Source organism: Fukomys damarensis, unplaced genomic scaffold (genome assembly GCF_012274545.1).
Source record: "Fukomys damarensis isolate Sample0158 unplaced genomic scaffold, DMR_v1.0_HiC HiC_scaffold_27, whole genome shotgun sequence".
Taxonomy (NCBI): Eukaryota; Metazoa; Chordata; class Mammalia; order Rodentia; family Bathyergidae; genus Fukomys; species Fukomys damarensis.
In genome coordinates, this window is record NW_022900939.1 from 43,136,340 (window position 1) to 43,158,668 (window position 22,329).

The following is a 22,329-nucleotide window of genomic DNA, read 5'->3' on the forward strand; positions in this document are numbered from 1 at the left end:
AAACTCTTTGCTTCGCTGATTTTTTGTATTGTTCACTTAGTCTCCATTGCATGAATTTCTGCTCTGATATTTGTAAATTCCTTCCTCCTATGAGCTTTCAGCTTATCTTTTTTTTTTCTAGAAGCTTAAGGTTAAGAATTAGGCTGTCTATTTGAGCTTGCTCTGTTTTCCTAGTATGGACATTCACTGCTATGAATTTCCCTCACAGAACTGCTTTCATTGTGGCCCACAGATTCCTGTACATTGTACTGGCATTATCATTTAATGGTAGAAACTGTCTAATTTCTTCTCTAATTTCAACTGTAACACAGTGGTTGTTCAGCAGGGTGTTATTTAATTTCCCATGTGTCTGTGAAGTTTTTGTGTTTTCTTAGGCTACTGTTATCCAGTTTAATTGCACTATGGTCTGATATTGTACAGAGGCTAACTTCAATTCCTTTGCATTTACTTACGCATGTTCTATGAGCTAGCATGTGGTCTATTTTGGAGAATGACCTGTGTGCAGCTGAAAAGAATGTATATTCTGATTTTGTTGGGTGAAACACTCTGTAGACATCTACTAAGTCTGTTTGTTCTAAGAAGTGGTTCAGTTCTGTTATTTTGTTGTTGATTTTTTGTCTAGAATATCTGTCTATTTGTGTCATTGGAGTACCAAGATCCTTCACTACAATTGTGTTATTGCTTACTTTGTTTTTCATATCCATTAATATTGTTTTGTATAGTTGGGGCATTAGTATTTGGCACATATATATTTACGACTGTCATTTCTTCCTCTTGAATTGTTCCCTTTACAAGGATGTAGTGGCCTTGGCTTTCTTAATTAGTTTTGGTTTGAAATCTATTCTATCCACAAATAACATAGCTACCCCTGCTTTTTTTTCCGGGCTTCTGTTGCCTCAAGAACTGTTTTCCACCCTTTTACTCTGTCTGTGAATTTCTTTGTGGATTAACTGGGTTTCTTTTATACAGCATATTGTTGGAATTTGCTTCTTAATCCATTCTACCAACCTATTTCTTTTGATTGCTGGATTGAGGCTATTAACATTGATGCTTATAACTGTTATGTATTGAATTTTCATTGTCACGTTATTTTCCTGTTTGTTCTTTTATTTTGCATTTTCCCACCCTCTCCCTTTAATTTCTTGCCTTGTCTGGTATATTTGCTCTGTTGGCCCTTATGGAGTTATGGCCTTCATTTTCTTTTTCCAGGATATTGTTTAGAAGTGTTTTGTGGACCAGTTTGGTATTTAAGATATCTCTCAGGTGTTCTCTGTCATGGTAGTATCTTATTCCCCCATCAATTTTGAAAGATAGTTTTGCAGGATACATAAATCTAGGTTGGAGGTTGTTTTCTTTTAGGGCTTGAAATACATCATTCCAGGCTCTCCTTGACTTAAGGGTTTGTGTTGAAACGTCTGCTGTGATTTTGATGGGCTTTTTGCATGTGATTTGTTTCTTTTCTTTAACTGCTTTTAGTATTTTGTTCTTCTGTTGGATTTCCGGAATCTTAATTATTATATGATTAAGTGTAAATTTTGTTTGATCATAGTTAGTTGGAGTCCTATATGCCTCACTTATTTGTATGTCGAATTCTTCCACTCTGTTTGGAAAGTTTTCTGTCATTAATTCCGTGAACAGTTTTTTCTTTTATGTCATTTGTATTTTCTCCTGCTACTTCAAGTATTCCTATCAGTCTTATATTATTCTTCTTTGAATCGTCTAAGAGTCGTTGGATTGATGTCTCATGATTCCTTACTGTTTTTAAGAGATTTCTGTTTTCATGGTCACTGACTGCATTCCTATCTTCTATATCTGAAATTCCGTCTTCACATTCATTTATTCTGCTGCGAATGTTTTCTACAGAGTTTTTAATCTCCTGGATATGTTTGTATCTGTTTCATGGATTCCATTTCTTTCCTATGTTGGGCATTCAAGGTTTCTATTTCTTGCCTGTACTGAGTTCATCTGTTTTTTTTTTTTTTTTTTTTTTTTTTTTTTTTTTCTGGAAATGATGTCTTTCATTCATCTGGCCATCTCTGTGGTTATCTGGGAAATTATTTATTTTGAAATTTTCTAGATCCTCATTTATCTGTTTTATTACTTCCTGTGCTATCAGTTCAGGGTGTCCATATGGTTGACTGTCAGAATTCTCCACCTCATTTCCCCCAGAGTTTGCCTTTGGTGAGGCGGAAGTCTGTGTTTGTGTCTTGTTTACATGTCTTCTCTTTTCTGTTTTTGTTCTTGGTACTGTCCTTGGTTTAATTCCTGGGATAATACTTCGATAGTCCAGATATAGCTAGTCTTTAGGTTTTGAGTGTCTAATGACTCTGTGGCAATCTCATTTTCTTTATACTGTGGAGGACCACTGATTAGATCAATCACAACACCTTAGCCCAAGTTATACAATCAGCAGCACGATAGCATCAAGCACATCTTAGAAAATGACAATTTGTGGTAGTTATTAATCTATCATCTTTAACTATGTGAGTTAATAAAATTTGAGGACCATCCCAAAATATGTTTATAGTGAATAAACTCATCAGTATGGGGATTTAGAAGGAGTTGGGGAGGGAGAAATAGGTAGATAGGATAGGAAAAGGTTAGAAGTGAGGTCAGAGGAACCAAGAAAATCACATAAACTCTAGGGAGCTGTTGAAAAGAAAAGGAGAAAACAACAAAATAAACATAGGGACAGAACAAATTAAAAGCTATAGGGAGGCTAGAAACAGTAATCACTTTCTTTTCAAACTAATGGCAATTGAGAGAAGGAAAAAGGAAAGAAAAGGAAAAGAGAGAAAATAAATTCAAATTAAGATAAGAAAATGAACAAAAAGGAGTAATGAAGCTCAAGAAGGGAGAGAGTGAGAAAGAAAAGAAGAAAAAGAAGATAAAAAAGGAAAAGTTGAGAAAAGGATAGATAATTTTTTAAATGATTAATGCTAAGATGTAAATATCACTTTGAAAATAAAATATACAAATAGAGGGCTTCCTTCAGGGTATGCCTCTGTTGACATAATAGACAGCGTGGGCAGGAGTGTGCAGGTCTAAGTTAATTAGTCTCAGCAAGCCAGCAGCTGTCCCCTGAGTTTCAGGCTGATTTTTGGCTGCAAGGCCCAAGTTGACCTCTCTAACCTCCTGCTGGGTTGAACTCTTCAAGATTCTATTGCAGATTCCAGCTGTTTTTCCCCTGAAATTAGACCAGGTTCCAATGTGAGGTACTGGTTCCTCTGACTTACCAACTATGGTGGTTTGGTGTGCCTTTATTGCAGATTTTCTTTGCTTTTCCAGTGGGCTTCAATTTTCATCTAGGAGCCTGAGGCCATCTTTCTCTTGTTCATGGGGTGGGAGGTGAACACAAACACCACTGTGTTGATGTCCACTGGCTGGGCTCCTCTGGCATGCTGGGCCAAAGGGGTGGGCCTACCAGAGTGTCGCAAGCTGCTGTGGGACTCCAGCATGACATCTAAATAGATCATTTTTTAATATTTTGCCCAGAAAATCAAGAAATACAAAATTTATTCTCTTATTGTACCTCCTTTGCACCTGAAAATATTGCAATACATTTGCCATTCCTCTATTGTCCCATTTCAAAGTATAAATGCAAATATATATGCATTGTGTCATCATATAAATAACAACCCCTTTTCTTTGTGTTGACTCATTCACTCTGTACCAAAATTCATCATAACTCTAATAATTCATTTACTCATAATTCCTAATTTTCACTGCTTTCTTCCTAAGCACTATTGTCTTATTGGGTCCAGTACTAGCTCCTCTCTCAGCCTCTTACATACCCAATCTTTGCACAAAATATCTGGTAGCACTGTGACTTGGTATTTCTTATGTTAAATGTGGATCTATGTTAAAAGCTTCTACCTTGTGAGCTATTCAACAAATCACTGTTCATTCTTAAAAATATAGGGAGCTTGAAGTCTTGCAGCAAGGTGTCTGCTTTTCTATTCACTCTTTTACAAACTTACATTTCCGTTGGCAGTCACATCCTATTTTGGAAGTCATATTATCTTCTTCTTCCTGTGTTTGAACCCTGAACCTGGGCCATGCAGAAGCCACATAAGGTTCTCTGTTCCTCTTTATTTCATATATTTTCATTCAGTCACAGAAATGTTTATATCTTTTTCACACCATTATCTGTAAAAGCAATGACCCTCTTAATTTTGAATGAAATTAAGTATCTCAATTTTTTATTAGTATATATTAACTTCTGAGAAGTTCTAGGTAAAATTGCATAATCCAAATAATTATGATGGTTGCATGCCATACCTTTATATTTTCATGGAAACTGACTTCTACACAGCTCATGCAGCTATTAAAAATTGACACTTTTACTCCAAGACTCCTCGGCTTCTCTCTGAGTCTCATCAACAAATAGCCATTGCACAAAATTTAAAGAGAAAATTAAACCTGACCAAGAGAAGAACATGTGCATTAAATATTTTTTTCTTGTAAGGTTTTCATGAAAAATCATGCTTATGTGTAAATGTCTTAGATCAGAGATTCTAAACGATGCAGAATGCTAAATAAGCATTGAAAATTTTCCCCCCTAAATAATCATATTTTGCCATAACAGGAAAGATGTTTTTAAATTGCCTTTTTTTTCCCATGGCGTTTTCCCACACAAATAACTTAAAATGTATTGAAGCATTTCAATTAACATTTTCCTTAAAATTTCTTCCTTTACATTGCATGTAAACTCGTCATTCCCATGGTTATATAATAAATCTTTCTAATTTTCAGTTTTTGATATGGTTTTATAAAGGGACTTATTTGTCAATATATATATTTTAACTTACATGAAAATAATTTTTGTACAGCTGGTATCCTAAATGGTTGATTGGCTCTGTTACTATCTTTTTTAGAATATTATACCACTTTCCTACTAACTCACAGTTCTACAAATCTCATAAAATAGCTACAGATACAATCATAGATACACACATATATACTTACTTGAGGCTGGTAGTAAAAAATATTTTCATTGTGTCATTTAGCCATTCCAACATTTATTTGGAATGACTTTAAGATCTATTTTATTTAATATTTGGTACTAGAGTTTAAATTGATTATATTTAAATGTTGATATGAATTATGTCTTTTACTGGTGGTGTTCTGTTTAGAAAATCCTTGCCTACAGTGATGTCTTCAAAAGTTTGATTTATTTTATCTTCCAGCCAATTGTTTGTTTTAACATTTAGATCTTTAATTCGTTTAGATCAGTACATGGAGATAAATGAGCCTGGCCTCCACCTTCTGCAAGCAAAGAGCCAAGGAACCCAGCACTATTTATTAATGACGCAATCTCACCTTTAGTGTATGTGTTAGGCCCCTTTGTCAGAGACTAAATAGCTGAATGCCTAGGGTGTTTCTGCATCCTCCATTGTGTTCTGATGATCTGCATGTCTGTTCTGTGTCAGTACCATTCTCTTTGTATCACTGTAGCTTGCGACATAAGTTCAAATACAGGATTGTGGAGCCTCCTTCTTTGTTCTCATTCCTCTAGACTGCTTTTTTTTTTTTTTTTTTTTTTTTTGATACCAGGGATCGAACTCTGGCCCTTGTGCTTATGAGGCGGGTGGTAAAACCACTGACATAAATCCCTGGCCCTCTAGATTGCTTTTTAAAAATTTGATTATCTTCTAGTTCTGTATGAATTTTATGACTGCTCTCTCCAGTTCTGTGAGGAGTGCTGTTGATATCTTAATTGGGATTGCATCAGATCTATACATCAATTTTGGAAATGGCCACTTTGACTGTATTGGTCCTGCCTATCCAGTATCTGTTTTCCTCTTTGATCTCCTTTCATAGAGTGCTGCAGACATTGTGGCAGTTTGTTCGCTTCCTTGGTAGGTCTATTCCTATGTATTCAATTTTTCTTGGTGCTTTTGGGAATGATGGAACCTCCTGGTGCCAAACAATTTTTCTTTTATTTTAAATAACCAAATTCATTGAACTACTAGCCATATATAGAGGGCATTGCTTTATTTCCCTCCTTTTATTTTTTCTTTGGAGCCTCTGTGTCCTATCCTGTTGATTCTTTATGATAGTAGTAGCTTACAGAGGCAAGACAATAAACTCATATGCATATTCCTACCCTTCGAATACCATAGTAATAGGTTCACTTCTATAAATCTTATCAGTGATGCTTGCATCAAATGTCAGCAGCGCTGAGGGAGTGTTTTCACTAGGTATGGAGGGACTTTTCCAGGACTCTTTTTCTTTGTAGACACCGGATGTAAAAGTCTGAAGCAAGCTGCAGTTTTATCCTTTATAGCAAGCCTCCTAGTGTGGCCTGACTCTCATTACCATGTCTATCTGCAGTGCAAACAGAGTCCTTCTGACAACTTGAAAAGACGATTTGAGAACTATTTCTGCAACTTTATTTTATCAAATTAGAAAGCCTCATCTGTATTCATCAACACGGTCTCTGTTGTGTACATGGCTTAGAGAACTCAGATGCAAGACAAAGAATAAACTGTAACATAGCTAGGGCTGTCGACATAACACAGAAAGGAAAGGTCCAGATTCCCTGAGAATACACCTTTTGTGTTTTTCTGCTGTAGGAATTAGGGTTCTCCAGGAGAGCACAACCAGAAAATATTCATATGTGGATTTTATATGTGGGGATTTACAAGTTAGGCCTATGGGCTGAGGAGCAGGAGCATCCACAGGGCCACCTGTTTCCCGGAGAGCTGGAGGGCCCCAAGCAGCTCAGTCCCTGAAGAGGGAAGCTGCAGAAAAAGAGGAATGGAGGATGCAGCCTCAGTCCAAACTCCAAGGCCTGGAAACTGGCTGTGAGCTGAGGCCAAGCATGGTGAAAACAAAGGACCCACCAGCTTAAGACTGAAGATTTCCAAAATGATACATCCCCTTCTTTCTTTTCTTTATTCCACTCAGGTTAAAAGCCTGATGTTTGGTGCTACTCACATCCAGAGTGAGTCGCCCCTCCACACTTTGCCTGCAGGTCAGTCATCCACAGACACAGCCAGGACTGTGCTTTACTGCTCTGCTTGATATTTCCCACAACTTGCTACAGTGACTGGCCATGATCCACCTCTCAGCAACTTGGCAACCAGAGCGTACACCATATTTAATCCCCAAGTCCAACAGCAAGTTCATAATTATGCCTAACAGGATATAACTGCCTTGCACACAAATGGAAATATATTCATTACCTTCCCAGTACAAAAAAACAGAGTTTTTCTTTGGGTAGTACTTATACTTCTGAAATTCTGTAACATAAACAGCATCATGCAAATTTTAAAATCCTTAAGTCCTAATATTAAGCCAATCAATATTATATTATGAAGAAAGAAAATGAAAATATCTGCTTAATATGTGTGTATGCAAACATATTAACAAAATAGGAAAGAAATATTCATGACAATTAGAATCCTCATTTCTCAATCTGGTTAAACAGTCACAGCTGGTATTCATTATTTATAACTACCTTCATCTACTATCTATTCTGTATTTCCTTGTACTTCAGCCAACATCTCAGCAGGTTTTGGTCTTTACCTGGTGGAGTGACCAATATTTTATTTCCTGAAAGTTCTGAGCCATTTCTCATCCTACCTAGATTGGGTTGCTATATTTTCTCATTGACCTTAATAACATGGCAGGCCAATCTTCTGCCCTCCAAGCATGTTATTCTTGTCTCCACTGTGGAATAGTAGTCCAGTCTCTCCTTAGTGGTCTATATCAATCATGCATACCAACATCATAATTCCCCCTTTAGCCTGTTGATGACATGAGGATCCAAAAATGGCCAGAGAGAAATCTTAACTTTCATTTTAATGGAATGATTGCTCTGTTTCCTGGCAGAAGATTCTCCTCCTCTGGAACTGAGGGTTACAGTTGCCTTCATGTACATAGGAAAGTATGCAGAAATGGTGAATAAGTCCTTGGGCCTCTCCTAGAGATCATAGCTGTGTCTTTTCCACTGAGGTCTTTGACAACCTTTAAAATTAAAAATTTTTTTAAGGCAGCATCTCTCTATGTAGTTGAGACTGACCTGGAACTCATCATGTAGCCCAGGCTGGTCTCAAACTCATAGCGATCCTCCTACCTCAGCCTCCAGAGTGCTGGGATTACAGGTATGTGCCACCACACCCGGCTTTTAAAATTAAAAATTAAAGAACGCCTCTGTTTATTCATGTAAGGGGAGAGCTTGTTTCTGTCATTATCTTTTAACCAGAACAACTGGAAAAATTAGTTACTGTGTGAAGGAAAAAAACTATATCACTCAAAGTTTTGTGCGCAATTATATGCTTTCACTACCAAATTTCAGAGGCCATTATATTTGAGTGGTAAGATTAGAGAAGAATGAGTTTATAACTCATAAACCTATAGCAGAAACTTAATATGTATTAGCATCATAATATCTGCTTTGGTAATGAATGTTGAGGGAATTGATTAAAGAAACAAAATGATGCTCAGTTAGACTGACCTTGACCCTGCAAGTGCATTTACTTGAAATTCATGACTGCTAGCTGACAGGTTTTCTTCTAAAGGCCTGTATGCAGATTCTGTGCCCAAATGACCCTGAGCAGAAAGAAACCACATGATTTTTAAGATATTGGGATTCAAAGAAAGTGAGTTCTAGATTCAGAAATGTTTATCATTTAAAAAATAGAATGCAAAAGTTTGCTTTCTTGTATTCTCTGAAAGATATTCCCTCTAGCAAGATTTTAAGGAAATTTGCAAGAAAAGCAGAGATAACCTGAAATGCAAGCATTAATAATGTAGTCAGCAACTCACACTAAAAAAGGCCTCTCATATTTTAATGTTTCTGGCTGCTTTCCAAATGTCAAAGTCCAAGCATAAGAAATATTGTAAAGCTTTAAAAAGAAACAAAGTCCGCGTGATTAACATGATGAGTATGAAGACAGGGGTGGTAATCCAATCTCAGGAATGCGTGGACCATAGAAATAGCTGTGAGGAGCTCATTGATCATAACTTCATAAGAAATAAATACTTAGGAAACCCAGGCAGTATTTGCTTTGTATAACAAGTCAAACATAGATTAACTTAATTTTCTTTTCTTTTTGGTACCGGGGATCAAACTCTGGTCCTTGCGCTTGTGAGGCAGTAGATTAACTTAATTTTTACTTTTACTATTATTATTTTGTTACTAAATACAGTCTCAATAAAGGCCTGACTTGATACATTGTGGAGTCACAATATTTTCCCTAGTTCATGTATATGAGAACTGGAATATTTCCAGGACCTGCAATGAAGAGCACTAACTGTTCTGTGAAAGGTTGTTATATTCACGATAGGATCTCTCTTTAAATTTCCCCAAAAGGACCAACCATGTTGTTTTTTATCTGCATAATTAAGCTTTAGGGAAAGGGAAAAATGCAGATTTCTTGAGAATTTGGTGGCCGTGTTATAATCAAGCCCTAATATCTATAGTTCTAAAATGTTCCCACAGTCTGCCTGTGTGCCTGGAGTCCATGCATGTCAAGAGACAAAGGGATTTTATAGGAGTGCTACATGGCAGGCACAGGTGAATATAAAGCCTTTTGTGGTCACTTCCTTAAATTTTCTTAAATTCAGTCTTAAATTTAATATAATTACAGCTGGCAATTTTTCCCCATGGTTTCTGCTCTGTGAATTAAATTTATGTGAAGGGTCAAATGACACCCATCGATGCCCTCTATCTTTTAAAAATAATTAATCAAAAATATACTATTCCTAAAGGACTCTCCCACATATTTAACCATCAGTGACTCATAAGAATTACTGCTATCATTTAACTCTCCAATCCTATTGTAAATTTGATGGAAAATTCCAATAGTTTTATAAACATATGTTTATCATATGTTTAATCAACTTTGAACCCTAATGAGCTCATGTACCAGAGAGAATAATATGTTTTCTCAAATTACTTTATATTGCTCCTGACCTTACAGGGACAATTTTGCCCTACTTTCTTTGCATCCAGTGAGCACCATGTAGTTGATTTCTGCCTAACTGTGGGAAGAACACAATGTATTTAGACCTAAATGAAAATGATCATTACAGTCTTCTATACTTTCCTCTGTTTGTATGGCTGGAAGTATTCCAAAAAGTTATAAAACATGCCTAGTTTACCAGAAACAATTGTATGCTGTATTATCATTTAAGTTGACATCTTGGCTTGTGGGAAGGGAGGATGAAATAGAGGGTGGTTATTGTTTGGAAGGAGAGTCCCCTTTCATAAAAACATCAGGAATCTGGCTCTGGCGCTGCTTCTCTCCTTGGAAGAGTCTGTAGCCCACTAAGACCTGCTGCTGGCTCACTAGGTCTCAACCTTTTCAGAAGTAAACACTGCTCTAAGGTTGTCTGTTTCTGTCTTTTCTTTAACACTGTTCTGTAGTATGACGTCACATTATCATTAAGTAAGTGAATGCATTGTTTAGCCTTTTCTCTCTCTCTCTACAAATGTTTGTAGCTCTGTCTATTTTTCAGGATTTCCTTTTTTATAAAAGAAGAACTTAGCTGCACTGATTTTTTTTGTACTCCCTCTCCTCTTCAGAAAGCTCCTCAGCTGCCATTCTCTGTTGCTCACCCAGAAGTTCCTCTATAGACAGCTCCTCTAAGTTTCTCCACATCACCACTGTCTATCTGCAAGCCTGTGGACTCTGCTATAGTGACAATATCATCACCACAGGGTCAATTGAAGGCTTAGGCTCCTCTACACACCATTCAAAGCCTCTCTCTTATATAATTTTAGGCCATACTTTCTTCCAGGAAGATCTCGGTATCCTTAGCAAGTCACTGTCCTGAGATTTCTCAGTTAACTTCACACAGGAGAGAATATAGTAATGTTCCTTCCATTTCATCTTTAAGGATGAAATCTGTACCTGCGACTACCTGGAAGAACTTCAGGGACAGTTTCTTGGTATATAGCTTCTTAAAATTAGATATAACCTGCTATAGACTGCAGTTGAGACGTTGTATTAGGTGGGAGAAACTCAACTGAGAGCCATGGGGATTCTTTAGCCAATTCTTGTTCCAAATCTCGTGAGTGAGCAGGAGCATTGTCCATGATGAGGAGAACCTTCAGTGGTAAACCTTTGTGCTCTAGATACTTCTTAACAATAGGACAGAGAGCCTCCCTGACCCACTCAAGAAAAATTACTCTTACTACCAAGCATTTTGCCTTAGATCTCCACATGACCTCTAACCCATTCATGACTTTGTTTTCTGAACACTCTTGGGGAAAAAAGAGGCTTTATCTTGAGGTCACCACTCACATTGGCACAGAACAATAAGGTTAACCTATCTATCCTTCATAGGCTTGTAGTCTGTCATTTTCTTATCGTCCTGGTAATGTATGTCTCCTGGGGCATTTTCTTCCAGAAGAGGCCAGTTTCATTACAGTTGAAAACTTGATGAGAGCAAAAGGTGTTTCTCTGTGTTATCATTTCCAAGTGGTGTGTGTAACTTTCAGCAGCCCTTTTATTAGCACTGGCTGCTTCAGCATGCCTAGTTATGCTGTGAATCCCACTTCTCACTTTAAAACTGTGAAAGCCCCCTTACTGGTGTGAAATATTTCACCATTATCACTTGTTGATGGATTATCCTTTATGAGATTTGCAAGTATAGCCCTAGTTTATTCACAATTTATAGCTTCAAGTGGTCGATAACCTGCCTTCTGCTTCTCATTTGTCCACACTAATAACCACCTTTCCTCCTCATCTAACACTGTTGATAGTGACTTAGTAATTTGACTAACAACTTCAGCAACAGTGATTTCCTTATACAAATCTTTTTTCTGTAAGATTGTCCAGATGTTGGCTTTCAACATACATATTAGGGAGACTGGCCACGTGAATGCCACTCCCATATTTCTTCAATTTCCTTATTTTTGACTGCTACTGTTTTTTTTTTAACCTTCCTGGTTTTCCTTCCTTAACTTCTTTTATGACTTTTGGGGGGTATTTTGACACCAGTAATCATAGCAATTATAAAAAGCACTCACTGAAATCATGTGCACAAACACACGCATCTGGGCTCAGGCTGACACATATGTTGACATATGCTTTTCTAGCATCACATATCTTTGTTTACAGCCATACCTGTGATCAGCATTCAGGTCATAACTCAAGACTTTGGTCATATAGTAAAACTAAAATTCTGGTTGTAACCAAAGTTGTTCATATGTGAGGCTTGTCTGAACTTGAGTATCCACTGTATTTCCTGACAGATGCATTCATCTTGTCTCAAGTGTATATCTCCTCTTCTGTTCTTTTCCTTCAGTGTAGACTACAAAGAACTTGCTGTTTTATGTTTCTAATAGGGCATCACATTATTCCCTTGCATTGATGAAAGCATACTGATAGTTCCTTGAGACTGGGGCATTTGTAGTACTTCTTATGTCTTGGTGAGACATCTTCTGGCAGGTGAAGAATTAATAAGCCACATAGGCAACACAGAGATACACATAGAGACACACATAAATACATACTCACAAATTTTGAGATTTGCCTTTTAATTGCAGTTTTTCATACTGCATTTATGTGAAGTTTCAGGAAAGTGCAGTGAAACTGAAGTAGAATTTTCTACAGTTTCAAACTGATTATACATAGTATACTTTATAGATCTCCCTAAATTCTATTTGCGATGACACATGTACATTTTACCTTTCAAAATTAAAAAATAATCTGACTTACCAATTAAATTCAAAATAAACTAATTTTTAATATGGTCTGACACAAAAGACGACTTATCATTTGTTTTGACAGCAAAGCCAGTGTGTCTGCTTCTCCATCTGTTCAACCAAAAAGCCACTGTAAAGAGACCTGGACTAAAGGACATTCCCATTACTCTCACACTGGATAGAAATCCTTCAGGTATTTTTTATGTGTCATCAATTCTGGTTTAGTTGGATTGTTATGGGGAAAATGTCTCAGACTAGTGTTTTTATTTTTGTCAGAGTGCTATCTTCAGCACTCGACATTGTATTTATTTCATTGTGAGTCTGCCTTACAACTATAGAGAAAATGTAAGAGAAAACAACACATGGAATGTTGCCTTCTAAGCTCATATTTTCCTTGTTGCCAGCCTCCAAATGCTGTTAGTGTTTTTCAGAGACTGGGAATCTATAAGAAATGTTGCATTTACATTGCACAGTTTATCATCAACACCATAAGATTACCTATTAGAGTTGAAAATTCCAATGATAATTTTTTTTAAGAACACATTGTTTTCTCCAAAACTACTAGGTTTTTGATGTTCTATCACTTATATAATACAGCTTGATCTGGGTTGTTATTTAGTGCTCATCTTTCTACTCATTGTGGAGAAGTATTTGACATAGGTAAGTATTTACATGGTATGTAAAATTTGATAGATCTTGTGTGTTAATGGCAGATAACTTTTAAATTTGTCAATGTGTGATAGGAAATACTCTATTTTAAATCTTAAACAATTTTCATTGGTCTTCTCTTTTCTTCTCTCCTTTTCCCTGACTCTTCTTTACCATTTTTTCTCTCCTTCCCTCCTCTTCATCTTTTTTAACTTTCATTCATTCATAAGTTTATTTGTATCCTTATTCCTTTTTTCTTCCTTCCTTGCCCTTTCTTTATACTATTTTTAAATTTTTAAAAAAAGTTTCAATGTGATTTTCTGGCATTTTTCCTGTGTATCTTATACTAATATGAAGCTGTTATTTACCTATAGAGTGCAATAATCAGCATCCATTCAAATTGATCAATTCCAGAAATAGAGTAGTTATTAAGTATTTTTTGTATCCCTTCTCTGTAAATTCAATAGCCTTATTATATACTCCCTACATGGGGTTTTTTTGTAGCAACTCAAAATTAACATGCCCCTACTGAGCAGAGCACAGTTCTCCAAATAATCTCACTTGGTTTGTATTCTCAAATTATAATACCACAGGAGTCCACTGTTTCCATCTCTTTCACACCTGAGCAGTACAATAAATTCTGTTTTCTTAAAACACTTCTCTTTGTGTCCTTCTTATCCCCCGCTGCTTCTTCATTAGTTTAGTCATTGATTCCCTGTTACCCGAAAAAAAGGTGATATTGTTCTGACTAGTTTTCTTGTTCACTCTCCTACAGACCTTTAAAAAAGCATCTCCCAATTGAATTTTCCAGAGCTACGTTCTTAGGAAAAAAACCTAAAAATGTGCTTTTGGAGATTATGAGTTTGCTACAAAGTTTCTGATGAACAAGAAAGTTGTACAGATTACCATTACAGAATATGCAGTTATTTTCAAATTTAGGCTTTCTCAGTGTATAAAGAATATTCACATACTTTGTGCTCCACATATATCTGTGGAGTTGAAACCAACCAACAGATACATTAGGACTGCTAACCTTCAGTCTCATTTTCTAATTTTAAAATAGTGGATGACCACAGTAGACATATTAGCTAGTTACATTTCGAGCTACATTTTCAGAAATTGAAGGCAAAAGGGACATATTTTTGACATGTAAAATATAGTGGAAGTATCTACTATGTGCTTGGATGTAGCTATTTCATGACAAAAACAAGCTTGTTCTTGTTTTCTGATCTTTTATCAAGTGACATCTCAGCTTTTGTGAGATATTGGTTTGTCTCCTAGCATTTCATCTATACTCCAAGTAGAAAAAAATCAGAGAACGGTCTTATTTCTCACTGGGCAGACCAGGCTCATAGCTATGCCCAACTACAAGGAACTGAGGGAAACAGCACTTTTTGTACCTGCATATATTTCATTAAAATAATCATTCTATGTCATCAGTGTAGGTGAGAATAGATTTGTGTATATATCTGCTTTCATTAGTAATTGAAACCAAAATACATAATTTAAAAATCTTGCTCATATTGCTCACAAGCCTGTAAATCAGCTGAGTGACTCCTTTCATTTGGATCAACTTCTACTTAAATAGAACTGTCTCACATCTTCTGGGGCCTAGATGGCCTGACACTTGGCATTTTTCAGTTCTTCTGGTAAAGCATGAGGTGGTGACTGGCCCACACATCACATTATCCCACAGGCAAGCCTGGGCTTGTTCACAAGCACCAGGGAGTATGATTCCATGAGCAGCAAGTAGTCAACATGCAATGTGCAAATAATTTTCACATCTTGTCCTCATAACTTTTCCACTGAACCTGTAGTCAAATTAAGTCTTACAGTCAATCCAAGTCAATATAGAGGGATGCTATTGAATAACATCATTCCTGGGAGGCAAAAATAAATAGAACTGGACTATTACTATAATCAGTCTAGCAAATGTCATGCTACATTTACCTCAAGACAAACATGAGCACACTGGGAGAAATAAGTAAAATTATTCAAAGTGTATAGGTGTATAAACCACTTTCCTGTCACTGGAACAGACTAGCTGACACATATAACTTAAAATTTTTAATTTAGCTCATAGCTTTGAGGTTTCAGTCCATTGTCAACTGACAGAAGGTATAAATGTCGTGGTGGAAGGGAACAGTAGAGAAAAACTGCTTACCTCCCAGTGGCCAGGAAGAAGAGGAGGAGAAAGGGAAAAATCTGGGAGAAAAATACACACGTCCAGGTGATGCCCCCCAGTAACCCACCTTTCTAACCAGGTCTCAGCTCTGAACACATAATATATGGAGAAAAGAATTCTGGATCTAAACTGTAACATTTCAGCCCTGGCATCTCAAAGGCTCATGAACATGTTATTAGGCAAAATGCTTATAGCCCATCCCTAGGACTCACCAAAGTCTTAACAGTCCCAGCATTGGTTTAAAAAAAAAAAATCTGAGTTCAAAGTCTCATCTGAGACTCAGGTCAAATGCTTAGCTGTGAGGCCCCATAAAAATCAGAAGAAAATTAAACACTGCTACATTAACATTACACAAAGTACACATTCCCATATAAAATGTGGGAATGAGGAAATAGAAAAAAAAATGAAAGCAAGACCAAAACACAGCAGGGCAAACATTAAAACTTAGAGTTCCATGTTCAGCACCCAAGTCAGTGGGTGCAGATAGGTATACTCTTAAGAGTTTGGGCAGCGACTCCTGACTCTGCTGATTGCACTACACATGACCTCTTTATTGGGCTGGCTCTGTTCACTTCCCACAGCTTTATCCAGCAGATGTTCTACATTCCTGGTGTTTCTAACTTGCTGAGGTCTTCACTGCTATTTTGGCTTCACTCTTGGTAGCAAACTGCCTGTTCTTCCAGAACTTCCTCTGAAATCTTGGCAGAAGCCTATGTTACCCAGGAAATCCTACAGTCTGTATGCCTGAGAAAACATTATAATATAGAAGATACTGAAGGCTGCTGGCATCTCTAGTAGTATCCTGTGCCCCTTGGACCATGGCTGCAGTGTCCTCCAAGTACCTAGATGACTGAATTTAGAAAAGTGCTTCTAGGTAAAGAGCAGGATGCCTGGGCTCTCTTCTTAAAGCAAATACTTTCAAAGAAGATTAATCTTTAATACCATAGATCATGAAAACAGTGGATTCTCACAGATTCCTGAGATGCCTTCAATCCATCTTTTCCACTGTTCTGATGGAAGGTACATGATTTTTTTTTTAAATTAATGATAATCTTTTCAGGAACCATGAAGTCTTTGGACCCATCTTTTCAGGTGTTTCTGTTCTGGTGATACTGCAAACTTTTGAAATCACTCATCTCTTTGTTTTTTCTTCCCTAATTTTCACAATACATTTAGCTAAAAGCATCTAGTAGTACCCATGGAAGAGCCTCAATATGGGCCTAGATTGGCACTGTCTTCACTGGATCAAACAGTCTATATCTTAGTTACTTTTCTCATCGCTGAGACAAAATACCTTACACCCAAAGTTAAAGGATTAAATGTTTATTTCACTTCAATTTGTAGAGGTTTCAGTCCATAGTTGTCTGGTTCCAAAGCAGGGTGGCAGTGCAAAGGTATCTCCGAGGAGAAACAGTTCGTGACATTGTGAGCAGGAAGGCAGCACACAGTCAAAGCAGTGAGTAGCACCAGCACCCTGCCTTCTATCTATCCCTTTGTATTCCATCCGGGTTACAAGCCTAGTGACTGGTGCCACCCCACCAGGAGTTGGACTTCCATTGTCCATGTCCTTAATCCCAGTATCAGACCCTTAGACCACATTTACACACTGTAATCCAGCTATCCTTCACAACTGCTCACCTATGACTGCATGTGGCTTGTGTGTGGGGGGTTAGATACAAGCCATAACAGTCCTCAGTGTCAGGACATGGACACATACAGATAAATTCTTACCAGAATGAAACATCACTGGCCTCTTATCCAGTTTCCAAAAGACTCTTCCGACTCACCTGAAGCATCCTGAATTGGAACTCTATTGTCCACCTTCCTATCAGCATTCTGGTCTGAGCTCTGAGGAGAAACACATGACAAGCTCAGCTGTCAGCATTCTGGGGCTTCTCCAGATTATCTTTAAAGCTGAGGTAATATATCTCAAATTTGCTAAGTTAAAATGCATGTGTGAAAAGTGACCAGTGTTCACTAACCCAGTACTTAGAGATGGGATAGAGAGATACATATTCTAATTTTAGCAGATATCATGCAACCATGGATACATCAATATCAGGGCTTCTGCTTCCTCTTGTGAAACATAAATGTTCAATTATCTACTCATAAATATGTCCCTGTCTGCTAAAAATAATGTTGCTTACTCGATATATTAATTGAACTATTCTGATTTTGATAAATTTCAATTTATAGTACCAATGATAAAATTCTTCCCTTCTCCCCAAAAAAGAAATTTAAAACCACTTGTTTCTCAGATCCAGGTTTATTTTCCCTCTTAGAAAGAGAGCCTATTCTAAATGGAAGTCTCTCTTCCATTTTTTAAATTACCAAACCAAAAGTCCTAATGAAAAATTGATAAACTAGCATAATAATAGAAATTAAATAAAAAGTTAGTACTATAATTTATCAAATGATACTTCTCTGTGAATTGATGGAAGGTAATTGTACAATTACTAAATGAGTTTTTTTCATGACAAACTTTAAATTTTTACCATAATAGAATATCATAAATTGTGACAAAAATATAAAAGTTATAGTAATTCCTGTAGCCTTTTATTCAAATTTCTCTTGTAGAATGTAACCAATACAAGACACATGATCTTTGCTTTGAAAACTTTCTCATCTCAAGATTTAATCATGGTACTTGGTACACAGTAGCCATTGAAAGTGCATGTTAGGTAAATGTAGAATGAAATTTCCCTTTATATCGCATAGAACTTTTTAAAAGATGATCTCTGGTATCCAAGTGCACTTCCCACTGAGGTATTCAGACTAATTTCACAGGAGATATAACTTTCTTTGTTACTATACACCACCCTTGAACTTCTTTTTATTATTAATTATATTTAGGTTATGAGTAAATGAAAGTGTGGTTTCCCATTAGGGTTAATCAAAATTCGGCTTCTTCTTGTTTTTGTTTCTCCAGTGTTAGAAACTTAATGATATTGTTTTATGATATGCTCCAGTCCACTGCCAAATATCACAATATTGGATTTAAATTGATTGCAACTTGGTTTTGCTATATCGATAGTGGTTAAAATAAAGGCTCTCGGGCTTTATTTTAAGGTATTTTTTCTTTATTGGTGCAATTTAAATATTTGACTCTTATATCAGAATTGAAGTTTCTCTTTAAAACACTTTGAATATCATAGTAAGAATTGAGGATGTTCTTTAGCACTTTTCTCCTAATAAACCCAATAAAGGTTTTATTTTTTATTAAAGTATAATGTATGAATCATGTCATCCTCCTCCTCCTCATCATCATCATCACCATAGTGATTTACTGCTGCAACAGTGAGGTTCTTAAATTTTGCTTTAATTCGAATTTGCCTTGATTACACTCAGTCCCATGGATATGCTAGAACTGAACCCTGGATTACTTACACACACCAAGATCTAACTGGATGTACTTAGATTTAGACTGGAACTTTAATGAGTCTGTAGAGTAATGGAATATTCAGATTTTATTGCATTTGTGTTTTCCAGTGCATGAATATAATGTCACCTTATATTCTTTACACTTTGTTAATTTCCTTGGTTACATTTTCTTGTGTGTAGTACTGTGGTTGTAATAGGTAACCACCCTGGTGTGTGTGGCACCATCCAGTAGACCTGTGGCCTGGATGAAAAAAAAGGTGGCGAAAGAAGGGATTCATTTTTTGCTTTCTTCAGAGGAGCTCCAGACCTCACCTCCATGCTGGCATGTCTGTCTCCAAGCAGCTGACACAAGTGACAGTGACAGAGCCTGAGGCTCCCACAGGACTTCACAGTGAGCTCCGGGTCTTCTACCTTGGATCAATTGTGTGGTTCTGCAGCATCCTTCTTCCACACCGACTCTGTTGTGGGCATAAAAATAAAAGTATTAAGAAATAAAATAAGAAAGTCACAATTTTTGATCACATAAAAAGCTGAATACCTAGGAGTATTACAAGAGATATAAGTTACCACTGTACAGTCAGATCTCACTAGAGTTACAGATTTAACATAAAAATAATTATATATACTTTTATTTCTTGGGTTTGAAAATTGTGTTAGTCAGGATTTGGCAACTCTTCCTCACATGATGTTTTCATAATACTCTATTATTCATTTAATGGTGGTAGAATTTTCCCCCTCTAATTTTTTGTTTATTACTGACAGTGCATTCAAACTTTTTTTTCTTCAGTAATCATTTTTGGCTTGTATTCACATTAAACAGCTACCTGTATTTCAATAATTCCACATTCTACTTTTGTTCTCTTAAATTTCTTAACTGTATATTTATTTTCTATGTTTATCATTTCCATCTTTTAGAAATTATTTCCCCTTTTATAATTATTGGATGTAAATGGATCATAATTCTCTAGCTTATTCAGGTGGTATCCAGACTAATTCAATTCACATTTTCCTTTTCCTAACATATGCATTTGACATTATATATTTCAAACTTGCAAATTTCACAATGTTCTACAAGTTTTGATGTTCTATATTTTTATTATGATCCCATTCAAAATGTATTCCATTTGTTTTAATTTTTTCTTTGATGTGTAAGTTCATTAGAAGTGTATAGGTTGTTATAATGAATATAGTTATTGTGATAATTTCCAATTGGATATTTTGTAATTCAATCTTAATTCATATATGCATAATTATGTAAAATACATAATTGCATAGACTCAAATGGCTTAAAATTCTTGAGACACAGTGTCAGTGCTTTATGTTAAATTTGACAAAAGCCATGTATTCTTAAAAGAAGTAAGTTTCTCACATTGTATCTTCTAATTTAAGGTTATTAGCTGGCTTTCTGGATATTTAATATTTCTGTAGAAATTTTTGTTTTTTAAATATAAATTTAAAATAACTTTTACAAATAGTTCTGTATACTTATGTGTCTAGAACAATTTTCAGTGCCTACCATACATATTTTGAGGCTGAAGTGTTAGAAATAAAAATTCATTTCATTATTTAGAATGAGAGCCTTTTTCATTATTAGTCTTACTTTTGTTACTTTCATGGCCATTTTGTTAAAGTCTACTTGGCCCAATGACTTTTTTTGTGTGTGTTGACATTTGTTTGATATGTATTTTTCTATGTTTGTTTCTTTAACCTTTCCACATGCTAATATTCAAGGACTTTCTTTTATAAAAAGTGTACTAATTTTCTATTGATGCTCAACAAATTATAAAACTTTAGTAATTTAAAACACTTACTATCTCACACTTCCTGTGGGTCAGCGATCTAGACATAGCTTCGCTGACTGTTCTGCTTGGGTCTCAAGAAGCTGCTGTGAACATTTTGGCTGTGATGCATCCCAAACTCGAGATTTGATTACAAATACATCTGCTTGCATGCTTACTGATGTTGTGGGCACTATCATTTTCTTTGCAGTTACGCTTCTGAGGGCCCCATGCTCACCGTCCCATGAAAGCCTCTGCCAGCCCTGAAGCCATCAGAAATTCCTTGAGGTGACCTCTGTGCAGTTCCCTTCTGTTTGGCCTGGCCATCCTGCTAGTTCACTGCACCAAGGCAGCAAGAAGAGGCTCTAGAGAGAATCCATTATGATGCTGGGCACTTAGATAATGCATTGTGGTATAAGGAAGGAAGGGACATCTGTCACTTATATCCTAATGTGATTGTTACAGATAGAACATAATGTCTGACCACAAATCAGAACAAGAGCAGAATGCATGAAGAATTACAAAAAATCATAAAGAACAGAAGAACGGGAAGTGTGCATTTTATGGGGTCTGGGTTGTCTACCATGTAAAACATTGTGAATTAAAAATAATTAAGTTGGTGTTTGCAATTCATAGATTACAGGGTTCATTTATATTTAGTGCAATACTTTATAGAAAGCAGAGAATTTCGTTTTCTTTTGTATTCACTTCTTTCATTTTTTTCTATTTGAAATATTTTTTCTTTTAAATTAGTATAATTATGTTTATTTTGATAAACATACAAATGTTTATTAGTTCTACAAGAGATATTATATATAACAAACATACTTGCATTATTGGAGTCTTCCATGAACTAATATTTTATTGCTTTATACTCAGAAACATGACCTTATAGAATGTTAAATCTATATAACATACTCTACATTTTGTGGTCATGTATTGTAAGTGTATGTAGATTTTATATGTTACATAAAAATTATATTAGTAACATGTTATATTCTTATGTATATCTTTCCTTGTCTTATTTAGTTTGCCTTACTTGAAGTATAAATTTGAATACTCCATTTCATTTACTTTTTCACTACTATGTTGTTTATTTCATCTAACAATATTTTCTTTCCTATGAAAAATTTATGATTTAGTATATGTTTTTGTGAAGGTTTGAGGATAATTTTTAAATTTATTTTTGTCTGAAGGTATCTATTTTTACCTGTTGTGACTACATATAAAATATAATGTAAATCTGAATTTTGTTTTTAACAAATTGAGCTGATTAAAGTTTACAGTACCATATAAAGTTATCTGTTACTTAATACCACTTTTAAATTTTTATTTGGCTTGGTTTACTACTTGAGGGTTATTTTCGTTTTAATAAATATAGTAAAATTATAGCCACGAACAGCCATTATAAAATTCTACCAAGTAAGGAATGCTAAAGGCAGTGAGTTAAGATAGGACCTACAGGCTATGATTTATTTTTCTTAAAATAAATTTGGAAATTTGTTGCACTACACAGGGAGCCCATTACACTACACAGCCATATCAGGTACATAATCATTCAGTTTAAGAAAGATACACTCTTTCACTTACAAAACATTGGCAAACCTGGGGTAAATAAAATAGGATAAAGATTGTATTTTTCGAAGAAAGTGCAAGAGATAGTGATTATTAAA

At 35.8% G+C, this 22,329-nt stretch overlaps 1 long non-coding RNA gene across 3 annotated transcripts in view; it reads right to left on the minus strand.

The window, feature by feature from the left end:
• Nucleotides 1-17,294: 17,294 nt before the first annotated feature.
• Nucleotides 17,295-22,329, minus strand: part of LOC104857795 — a 107,804-nt gene continuing 102,769 nt past the window's right edge. For 2 of the 3 annotated variants that reach the window (XR_778974.1, XR_002025134.1), the window contains exon 5: nt 18,835-19,336. This is a non-coding gene — a long non-coding RNA (uncharacterized LOC104857795). Of the gene's footprint in view, nt 17,346-18,834; nt 19,337-22,329 lie in introns of those variants that run through there. The other variant, XR_778975.2, reaches the window with a different exon arrangement.